Raw genomic sequence first — 10,637 nt, forward strand, 5'->3', positions numbered from 1 at the left:
TGGCATTTACCTCCAGCTTTATTGAATTTGTCACATTCCCATTGCTTTCCAGGAAATGTAATAAATGAGGTGGCAGATTAGGAAATTTCTCTGAAAGTCTTCTTTTTTTTTTTCCCCTTTCACAATTAGCCATCTTCTTGACTATTGTCTGCACCTACTGAACTAATAAATTAGGGTCGCAATTAGCAAGGAAGCAGACAAAATGAGAACAAGGACACATAGCCAAAGAGGACACCTCTGACTTGTCAGTGTCACTTTGTTAGAATTTTTTTTTTCTAGTGTTGGGAATCAGAACATTTCTTGTAATTAGCAACAACACTTGAGATGGAAAAGGAATTAAGATTTGCCTGAGGGTAAAATAATCTTGGAGGGCTTTTTAACTTGACTGACCTCTTAATATGGGTTCTAAATCAAGGTTGTCATAGCATGGTGCTTCCCAGTCCTGCTTTTAGTGTGCACCTTTACTAGGGAGAAAGGAAATTTGAAACAATGTGTTAGGAAACTTATGAAAAAATCCTAATCAAGACAGTCTTGATTCCTAACACATACAGTTAAATAATGAATTACAGCTCTGGAATGAGAGCACAGATTGAAATGTGACAAGAAAAGAAACGAGGTCAAAAGATTAGCTTTCTAAGTGGAGCCTGTTCATGTTAACAGACTAATTGCTTACATTAGTGAAGATCGATATTTAGTATACCGGGGTTCTCAAACTTCATTGCTCTGTGACCCCTTTCTAACAAAGTTACTACATGATCCCAGGATGGGGGCGGAGCCTGAGCCCCACCAGCCCAGGTAGGGAAAAGAGGGGGCCAGAGCCTGAGCTTTTCCATCCCAGTTGGAGCTGGAGGTAGGGCTTCAGCTTCAGCCCTGGGTCCCAGCAAGTCTAATGTTGGCCCTGGCGACCTCATTAAAATTGGGTCATGACCCACTTTGGAGTCCCACACAGTTTGAGAACCCTGTAGTATACTTATCGCTTTGTCTATTCTGGAGCATTACAGCAATTTTGTAACAACGGAGGCTTACTGAAAAAATTCAAACCAATGTTTTGCCTGTGCGAAATGCTGTTTCATCAAAAGTGAAACTTTCCGTGGGAACATGTTTATTGATGATTTTATTTTTAAATGAAAAAGCATTTCAATAAGGTTACAACATTCTGGAACACTGATTTATTTTAATGCAACGTTTTGATATATATTACATTTACAATTATATTCATATTAAAAGTCAAAATGAACTGGATTTTATCAAAATGGAACACAATGATTTTATTCAAAAATGTTTTCACTTGCAATTTTTATAATTTTTGGTCTAAATAGACCAAAAATGATTTTGAAATGTCAGAATTTATTGCAGAACAGGATTTCTGAGTTTTGACCAGCTCCTAAACGTAAGGTAATAATTAGAATCCTAAAATACTTATAGCATGCTAATCTATAAGGTGGGACTCTATGCATGGACAGGTTGCTTCAAACGTATTGATAAGGAGCCCTGGACCTATGGTTGAGAGTCAGGCTAATTACATGTCCTCATTAAAAAAAGTTAGTTCTGGAAACAACTCAGATACAAGGGTATCTCAGTTAGCCGGCCTAAAGGAGGTCATGGATAATAAAATAATAAGATGCTAAGAAAATAGTCAACATGGATTTGTCAGGAAACTAATCATGTCAAACCAGAGTAATATACTTCTTTGGCAGGTAACAAGCTTTGTGGATGGAGGGGAAGTTGTAGGTCTGATGTATCTTGACTTTAAAAGTCAGGCTTTTGATATTGTGTCACAGGACCTTATCATAAGCAAACTAGGGAAATATAGCCTAGATGAACTATTATAAGGGGGTGCACAACTGGTTGGAAAAACTGTACTCAGAAGTTATCAGTGGTTTACAATCAAATTGGAAGTGGATGTGGAGTGGGATCCTGCAGGAATATGTCCTGGGTCTGGTTCTATTCATATCTGCATAAATGATGCGGATAGAAAGTATTTGTGTATAAAGTCGGTATGCAACACCAGCAGGGGGTGGGTTGCAATATGTTAGAGGACAAGGATTAAATTCAAACATGTTCTTGACAAACTGGAGAACTGGCCTGAAATAAATAGGATGAAATTCATTACGATAAATGCAGAGTGCTATCCTTAGGAAGGAATAATCAAATTGCAAAAAACACAAAATGGAAGGAATACTGAAGAAAGGAGATGGGATATATAGTGCATCACAAGCTAATGTGAGGTCACCATGTATACTGTTGCCAAAATAAGTGAGTATCATTCTGGGATATATTGGGACAAATATTGTAAACAAGACACAAAAATTCTTTCACTCTGCTCAGCAGGACGTACTCAGTTGAGGCTGTCTCTCCAGTTCTAGGAACCACACTTTGGGTAAAGGATGAGGAAAAATTGGAGAAAATGCAGAGGAGAGCAACAAAAATGACTAAAGGTCTAGAAACATATCTGTGTGGAAAGATTGAAAAAATGGGTTTGTTTAGCCTGGAGAAGAGGAGATTGAGGGGTGGACAAGATAATTTTCAAGTATGTAAAAAGTTGTTACAAGGAGGAGGGTGAAAAATTGTTTGTGTTAACCTCTGAGGCTAGGACAAGAAGCAATGGGCTTAAATTGCAGCAAGGATGATTTAGGTTAAACATTAGGAAAAAATCTTCCTGTCAGGGTAGTCAAGCTCTGGAACAATTAACTAGGGAAGGTGGGGAATCTGGAGGTTTTTAAGAACAGGTTAGACAAACACCTGTCGAGGATGGTCTAGATAATACTTAGTCCTGCCTCAGTGCAGGGGACAGGACTAGATGACCTATTGAGATATCTTGCAGTCCTACATTTCCATGATTCTATGGCCTCTGGGAATCCATGAGTCAACAGGTTTTTAAGGCCCAGCTTGACAAAGTCCTGGCTGTGATGATTTAGTTGGGGTTGGTCCTGCTTTGAGCAGGGGGGTGGACTACATGACCTCCTGTGGGCATTTCCAACCCTAATCTTCTATTAAATTACTTTGGATGAAGGCATGAAGGTGCTGGACCAAACCCAGGATAGAGTTAATCAGTTGAAACAAAAGATCTTAGCAGCTAAAACCAAAAACTAAAATTAGATCTGGAATGTGAATACAATGTGGGATAATAGAAAAAAAAAATTAGTTCAGTCAGAGAAAGACCTGGAGTCAGCAAAATGAGATGGGACTGGATGTGGAAGACTCCTGTAGTCTGTTCAGAAAAGCAAGGAGGATTCTTATGTAGGGGAGTTGAAATACTACTTGACAAAAAGGCACAGAAGCTTTAGAAGTATGTATAGAAAGACAAATATAAATAAGTTATATTGGAAGGATAGCAAGAATGAGAACAAAAAAAGAGAAGAGAAGCTAAAGATGCGTGACAAACTATTTTAGGTATTAAGGAACGGCCATATTTTCCAGATTCACAGTGGTATTATTAAAAAGCAAAAGATGGAAGACTTAACAACAGAGCAGAACAAAGGGAATGATGGCAAGAACCTTTTAAATAAGAACTCAAACCAACCATAGCCAACAATTCTAATTGATGAGTGTGAAGAATTAAAACTAACTGCTAAGAATTTCATGAAGCAGAACTAGAGAAAGCATTAAACAGCTAAAAATTGGCAAAGTGGCTGGTGAATATATGATCACAGCTGAAGGGCTTAAAGCTGGTGAGAAGGTAGTAGTCCATGAAAATACATAACTTAATACAATTTTGGAGAAAGAACTTGACCCACAAGGACTGGAAGAAAGGGGTGATCTGTAAATTACCAAAGAAATTGGACTCCCAGCTGGCCTAACTGGCAAGACAGAACATTACTTCCATACCGGGAGAGTGTTTTGCAGTGTACTATTTACAGATCAGACAGCCATAGATGAAAACTGGCAATGAGTGTGTAGATCTCATCTTTCCCAGAGACAACTGATTCAGAAAGGCCTTAGCTGCCAATAAAGATTAGTCTTGAACTTCATAAATTTCACCAAAGCTTTCAACTGTATTCACATAGTAACTGTGGAAGATCTTGCAAAAATATGGGCTTCCTAGCAGTCAAGTTATTGTCTGAAGAGGCAAAATGCCATGTAAGGACAGAAAGTAGAGAGGTTGATTGTTTTGATATCACCAGTGGACTACATCTTAACACCTCCTGTCTGTGTTGTGGCAGATTACATGATGTGAAGAGCAACAAAGGAAAATATAACCGTTATCTGGAGCAGAGGAAAACTTCAAGATCTCAACTTTTCAGGTGACATTGTTCTGTTGGACACAGATGACCATACCATGGATAAGACCAATATCAATATCAAACATGAGGTCAAAATAGCATTAAGAATCAGCCAACAGAAAAACACTGAATTAATGATCACTGAAAATGAAATGAAGTCAGCAATGGTGATACATATATGATTGACAGTAAAGAATACAGCCTGGTTAACAAGTCTGTGCATCTTGAACACAATCAGTGTTGATGGCCATCTCCACAGAAAGGTGGAATCAAGAATTGAGAAGAAAAGGAGAGCTTTTTTGAGACTGGTAAATATTTGGAAAAATAAGAAAATTCACACAAGAACTAAAATAAATTTATACAATGTAATTGTGATACATACATTGCTATATGCTTCTGAAACTTGGAAAATGCTAGAAGCATACAACAGGAAACTTAATGAATTCCATCAGAGATGGTTGCAGAGAATGCTTGGTGTCCACTGGCAGAATAAACTAACACACACTAATGTTTTACAAAGACCTGGCCAACAGATTGTAGAGAGACAGTAGAGAGATTCAAGAAAGCAGGTTGAAATTGTTAGGGCAGGTTGTACAGATGTCAAAAAGCTATAGCCTACACAAGTCCTAGACTGAATACCACCTGGTGGAAGACAGAAAAGAGGAGGATAATAAATGACATATTAAAAAAGCCATTGAGAAAATGTTGCTGTCATGGAACCAAACTACAGTGGAGCAAGAAACAGATTCTAGGACTGGAAGGGACCTCAAGAGGTCATCATGTCCAGTCCCCTGCTCTCATGGCAGGACCAAATCTGTCTAGACCGTCCCAGACAGACATTTTCTAACCGACACCATAACAACATAGCACCAGAACAGATGGAGGTGAAAACACGGCTTGCCTCACGTACAATGAGGCACAAGTTTACCAAGAAGGTGGTGATATAAAGCAGAAGACATTAATACTGTTAAATAAAGTCTTCTCGTTAGAGTACTATGAGAGGTTAACTTTCCCAAGGAGAAGTCAAGAAGTTCATCTTTAATTAACTTTTTTTTTGTATGTGTGCGCTGTGGACGAGAGGGGTGCTGGGGCTCAACCCTCCCTGGGGAGGAGGGGAGCACACACCAGCCTCGTCTTGTCATCTGAGGGTCTCTATCTTCGGGACCTCAGTCCTCTCCGCGTTTCGGGCCCTGTCGCGGGGCCAAACAAGCGACACAGTTCAATAAAACAGGGGGCCCAGCCCTTGGGTCGGGCGGGCACCAACAACAAAGTAACAGTTTATCAGCTCTGGCCCTTTGGAGCATGGCAGAAGCAGTGCGCAAGTCAAAAGGGGCCCAGCCCTTGGTTTCGGGTGGGGGCACCAAACACATTTATCAGCTCTGCCCCTTTGGGGGCGGGGCAGGGCAGAGCAGAGCAGTGGCAAAGTCAATAGGGGCCCAGCCCTTGGGTCGGGCGGGGCACCAACAAACACAGTTATCAGCTCTGGCCCTTTGGGGCAGGGCAGAGCAGTGGCAACAGGGGGGGGAGAGTCTGGCCACCCGGTTAACGGTGGCAGGGGGACGCAGGCCAACCCACTCCTCTGCGTTCCAGCCCGGGGCCCCAATAGCGGCTGACGCCGCATTGGCGGTCAGTGTGGAAGGGGGTCCTGACCGAACACACTGAATAGGCGCAGGGCCTTCTGCAGCCTGACTAAGGTCAGCTGCCCCCGGGCTACTTCCAGCTTCCCCCCTGGTTCCTACCTGGTCAGCTGGGGTGTCCAGTACCATGGGCGTCCTCCCAGTCCGGGCAGGCGTAGGTCCGGGAATACCGCCAGATGGCAGAACCAGGTCTAGTCTGGCGGCTCCTCGGGGCCGTATTGGGGATGGGGCAGCTCCGGCGGCTCCTCATCGTAAGCGACTGTCAGGGCAGCTCCGGCGGACTCCTCGTCGTAGCGACTGTGGGGCAGCTCCCACCGACCCAGGCCTCAGCGGCTTCCCGGTTGAGGAGGGTCAGTGGCACGTCTGCTCCTGCCGGCGGCCAGGCCCTGACTGAGGGCTGAGGCCCGACTTTATCCTTCCAGTTCACCGCCTGACCCTTTGAGGGGCGCGACTTCCTCCCAGCAGGTTCCGCCCTGGGGGGTGATTGACAGGGCTCCACCCTCCCTGGGGAGGAGGGGACCACACCGCCTCGCTACCAGAAGCCATTGTTTGTTTTATACTGTGTCATATCATTCACACTCTAGTTCAAGATGTAATTAATATGCTAGAAGATATGCTCCACCAGAGGTGGGGGGGGGGAAGACTGAAATAGGTGAAAAAATGTCATCCCTCAAATGATTTTCCATTTTTCTGAAAGAGGTCATTGTTGTAAGCGCAACTTGAAGCTGATTTCCCCATGCATGAAAACTATCGTCTGGATCTGATAGCCATGTTCACTCAGTCAAGACACACACAGTCTTGATCTAAAAATACCTAAGTAGGTACCAAAGATAGTGTGCTTTTATTTCTTCATGTCTATATTCTTGTATCCAAAACAGCAATTAATCAAATTTCCAATTAAAAATCATGTAATTTAAAGAAATCAAATATAGCAAAGATGTGAAGGTTCATTTTGGAAATATTTGAGCTTTATGAATTAGTTTGTGGGGTTTTTTTGACCAGACCAATGTTTTGTAGGTTGTTGTATCCTTGGGGGCAGCAGTTTTAGGAAGAAATCACTTGAGCCACAGCCATTGAGGCAGACTTCTTGTGTTGTTGCATCCACAAGTGTCTTAGATGCAGGCCTGACAATGGGCTCAGGGTTCATAACGTGAATGGGTGAGGATGTGGTATCAGCTCATTCCAGGCAGGGGTGTATCTCAGTAGCCGGCAGTAATGGAGGGGGACAGTCAGGAACAGGTGACTCTTGATTCGGTGTCTTGCTGGAAGCAATGAAGTTGGCAACTCAACTGAAGATGTGTCCCGAGGACTGTTAGGACCTGGCAACAGTTGATCTACACGTCACCGCCAGGTGAGACCCTCTGCAGGAAACAGGACAGTGTAGGAAACAGGTCTTGTTTGAGTGATGATGGTGGTGGGGACCCATTCAGCTCCAGAAGTGTAATTCCAAGCCAAATTGGCTGTCCTTGGCTAAAGGTTCGGTCTTTTGCTCTGCATGCACGCCTGATGACTTGTTCTTGCTGCTAATGTTGCACAATTTGTCAGGGTTCAGAAGGTTTCAGCAGATCAAAGCAAGTGGGCAGCTGTCATCCCATCGTTAGAAAGGCTGGGGATGCCTTGGTCATAGCATGAGGAGTGTTTCTGTAGGGTAGTAGAAGGTGTCCAGACACTTTTGAATGGATAATTGTCCCTTGCCGATTTCAAAGCTTGTTTCATTGTATGTACATATCTTTCAGCTATCCACTGGTGGATGGATGGTGATGGTGCTGGAAGTGATGTGATGTATCCCATTTGCCTTCATAGATTTTCGACACTCTTGAGAGATGAATTGCAGTCCGTTGTCACTCACAAATTGTTCTGGCAGAACCGAAATGATTAAAGAGTCCCTGTAGTTTTGGATAGTACTCTCTGACTAGCGGACTGCATTAGAGAGACTTCTGGACACTTAAAATGGGCATCTACCAGCCACCAAGAACGTGCTTCCTTCAAGCGGACCAAAGTCAATATGAATATGTTCCCATGGGTTTTCAAGGGTATGGGGGGGGTCAGGGCTGGGGCAGGGGATTCGGGCATGGGTTTACCTCCGGCAGCTCTCAGTCAGCGGCGTAGTCAGGGTGAAGAGGCAGGCTTTGTGCCTGTCCTGGCACCGTGGACCACACTGCGGCCCGGAAGCAGCCAGCAGCATGTCCAGCTCCTAGATGGAGGCATGCAAGTGATTCCACATGGCTCTCGCCCGCAGACACTGCCCTCCCAGCTCCCATTGGTCAGTTCCCGGGTTGTAGATCACTGATGATGTGTTGGAGAAGTTTTAGCTGAGGACTGTAGGTGATGGCTAATGGAGTTCTGTTGGTTTCTTTCTTGGGCTTGTCTTGCAGTGTACACGTGTACCCAGAAGCCTCCTACTGTATGACAAACCCAAGAAAGAAACCATCACCTACAGTCCTCTGCTAAAACCTCTCCAATGCATCATCAGTGATCTACAACCCATCCTGGACAACGATCCCTCTCTTTCACAGGCCTTGGGAGGCAGGCCAGTCCTTGCCCACAGACAACCTGCCAACCTTAAGCATATTCTCAACAGCAACACCACACTGCACCATAGCAACTAACTCAGGAACCAATCCATGCAACAAATCTCAATGCCAACTCTGCCCACATATTTACACCAGCAACTGCATCACAGGACCTAACCAGATCAGCCACAACATCACAGGTCCATTCAACTGCACATCCACCAATGTAATATATGCCATCATGTGCCAGTAATGCCCCTCTCCTATGTACATCAGCCAAAATGGACAATCCCTACGTAAAAGGATAAATGGACACAAGTCAGATATTAGGAATGGCAATATATAAAAACCTGTAGGAGAACACTTCAACCTCCCTGGACACACAATAGCAGATTTAAAGGTAGCCATCCTGCAGCAAAAAAAAGCTTCAGAACCAGATTTCAAAGAGAAACTGCTGAACTTCAGTTCATTTGCAAATTTGACACCATCAGCTCAGGATTAAACAAAGACTGTGAATGGCTAGTCAACTAAAAAAGCAGTTTCTCCTCCCTTTCTGTTCACATCAACTGCTAGAAGAGGGCCTCATCCTCCCTGACTGGACTAACTTCGTTATCTCTAGACTGATTCTTGCCTGCATATTTATAGCTGCCTCTGGAAATTTCCAACACATGCATCTGATGAAGTGGGTATTCACCCACGAAAGCTAATGCTCCAATAAGTCTGTTAGTCTATAAGGTGCCACAGGACTCTGTCACTTTTTTATAGATCCAGACTAACACGGCTACCCCTCTGATACAAATCACATACTGTAACTCAAATGGTTTATCTGAATAAATTCAGACTTTGAAAAGAAAATATCATCTGGGCAGGGAGTACACATGATAATTTTATGAAGAAAGGAGCTTTCCTCCCCCTCTCCCCAAAAAGTTAGGGCTTGAGGGAGGACTCCAAATTTGAGTTTATAGCATAAATATTTCTCAATTTTCAACAACAGACTTAACAATAATGACAGGGACTATGGTAGGATGGGGGAAAAACATCTCGGTTGAAACACTATAAAAAATAGGAAAGAGCAACTAGAGGTGACATGAATTATTACAAATTAGATCGCTTAATCCAAAACATTGAAATGACTGAAAAAATGCAATGAGAAATTGATGATAGTGAAAATAAATCTAAACTAGAGATGGGGCAGAGGTGACCTATTATCATAGTCATAAGTAATGTGAAATGGATGGTGTCCAAAAATGCTTTCCCTTTCTCTGTGCCTAGTGCATTGGTGCTATATGAAATGCTAATGTTACTATGAGTAACATTAGAGTAATGGGTTCTCTCATCAATCTACATACCGAGAAGCTAGAAATATGTAAAGGTTATCTAAAAATGTGAATGAAATAGTGTGTGAAGATTTATGGGAAATCTGTCTCACATTTGGAAGTGAGAAAGAAAAATCTCTTTGGTGTTCCTATCTTTCCTTAATGGAAGTAGTTTTACTGTCTTTTGGCCTCAGGCAATTGCTGACACTTATAGATGATTTTGTGTTGCATTTAATTTGCTGGCAAGAGGGAAAAATAGCAGCAGCCTAAGGGTTAAATCATCTCTTATGAGATTTTTTTTTAAATGTTTTCCAGAAGCTCAGTACTCTCCCGAGTCTGTACCATTCTATATTCTCTGTTAGAGATTCCTTAAATCTGCATTTTCTACAACAGATATTAAACTAAATACTAAGGTTTGATTTAAACAGGTGTTGGGCTCAATCTTGAAAGACGCTAAGTACTTTGGCTCCAGTCTCACAATGCATTGTAACATATGCTTAGTTTTTAAGCATGTGATAGTCTTATTGAAATCAGTGGGACTACTCACATGCTTAAAGTTATGCATGTGCACAAGTGCTTTGTAGAATTAGAATGTTCAGCACCTTGTAAGATTCAGTCCCTAATGGAGGAAAAAAACAAAGAAACCTACAACTGCAATCAGAACAGAAATGTTTTAGAAACTAATTGGATTTCAGGGTAAATAGGCTTAAGCCATCATTAGTCAGTCTTGTTTTATGTTACTTGGTTCTTCATTATTCATCTCAAAGTGTAACAACATAAAAAAAACTTAATTTAGTGGTTCTTAATGTAAAAGATCATTTTACTTTTACCTAAAACATTGAGGATTTTTTTTAACCAAATTTAATATGCCAATATTCTGAGGCTGAGTTTTCAGTAAAATTGGTTATTAGATTATGGAACTAGTTCATGGTCTTTGAGAAGCAAAAT

Source organism: Gopherus evgoodei, chromosome 6 (genome assembly GCF_007399415.2).
Source record: "Gopherus evgoodei ecotype Sinaloan lineage chromosome 6, rGopEvg1_v1.p, whole genome shotgun sequence".
In the NCBI taxonomy this organism is placed as follows: Eukaryota; Metazoa; Chordata; order Testudines; family Testudinidae; genus Gopherus; species Gopherus evgoodei.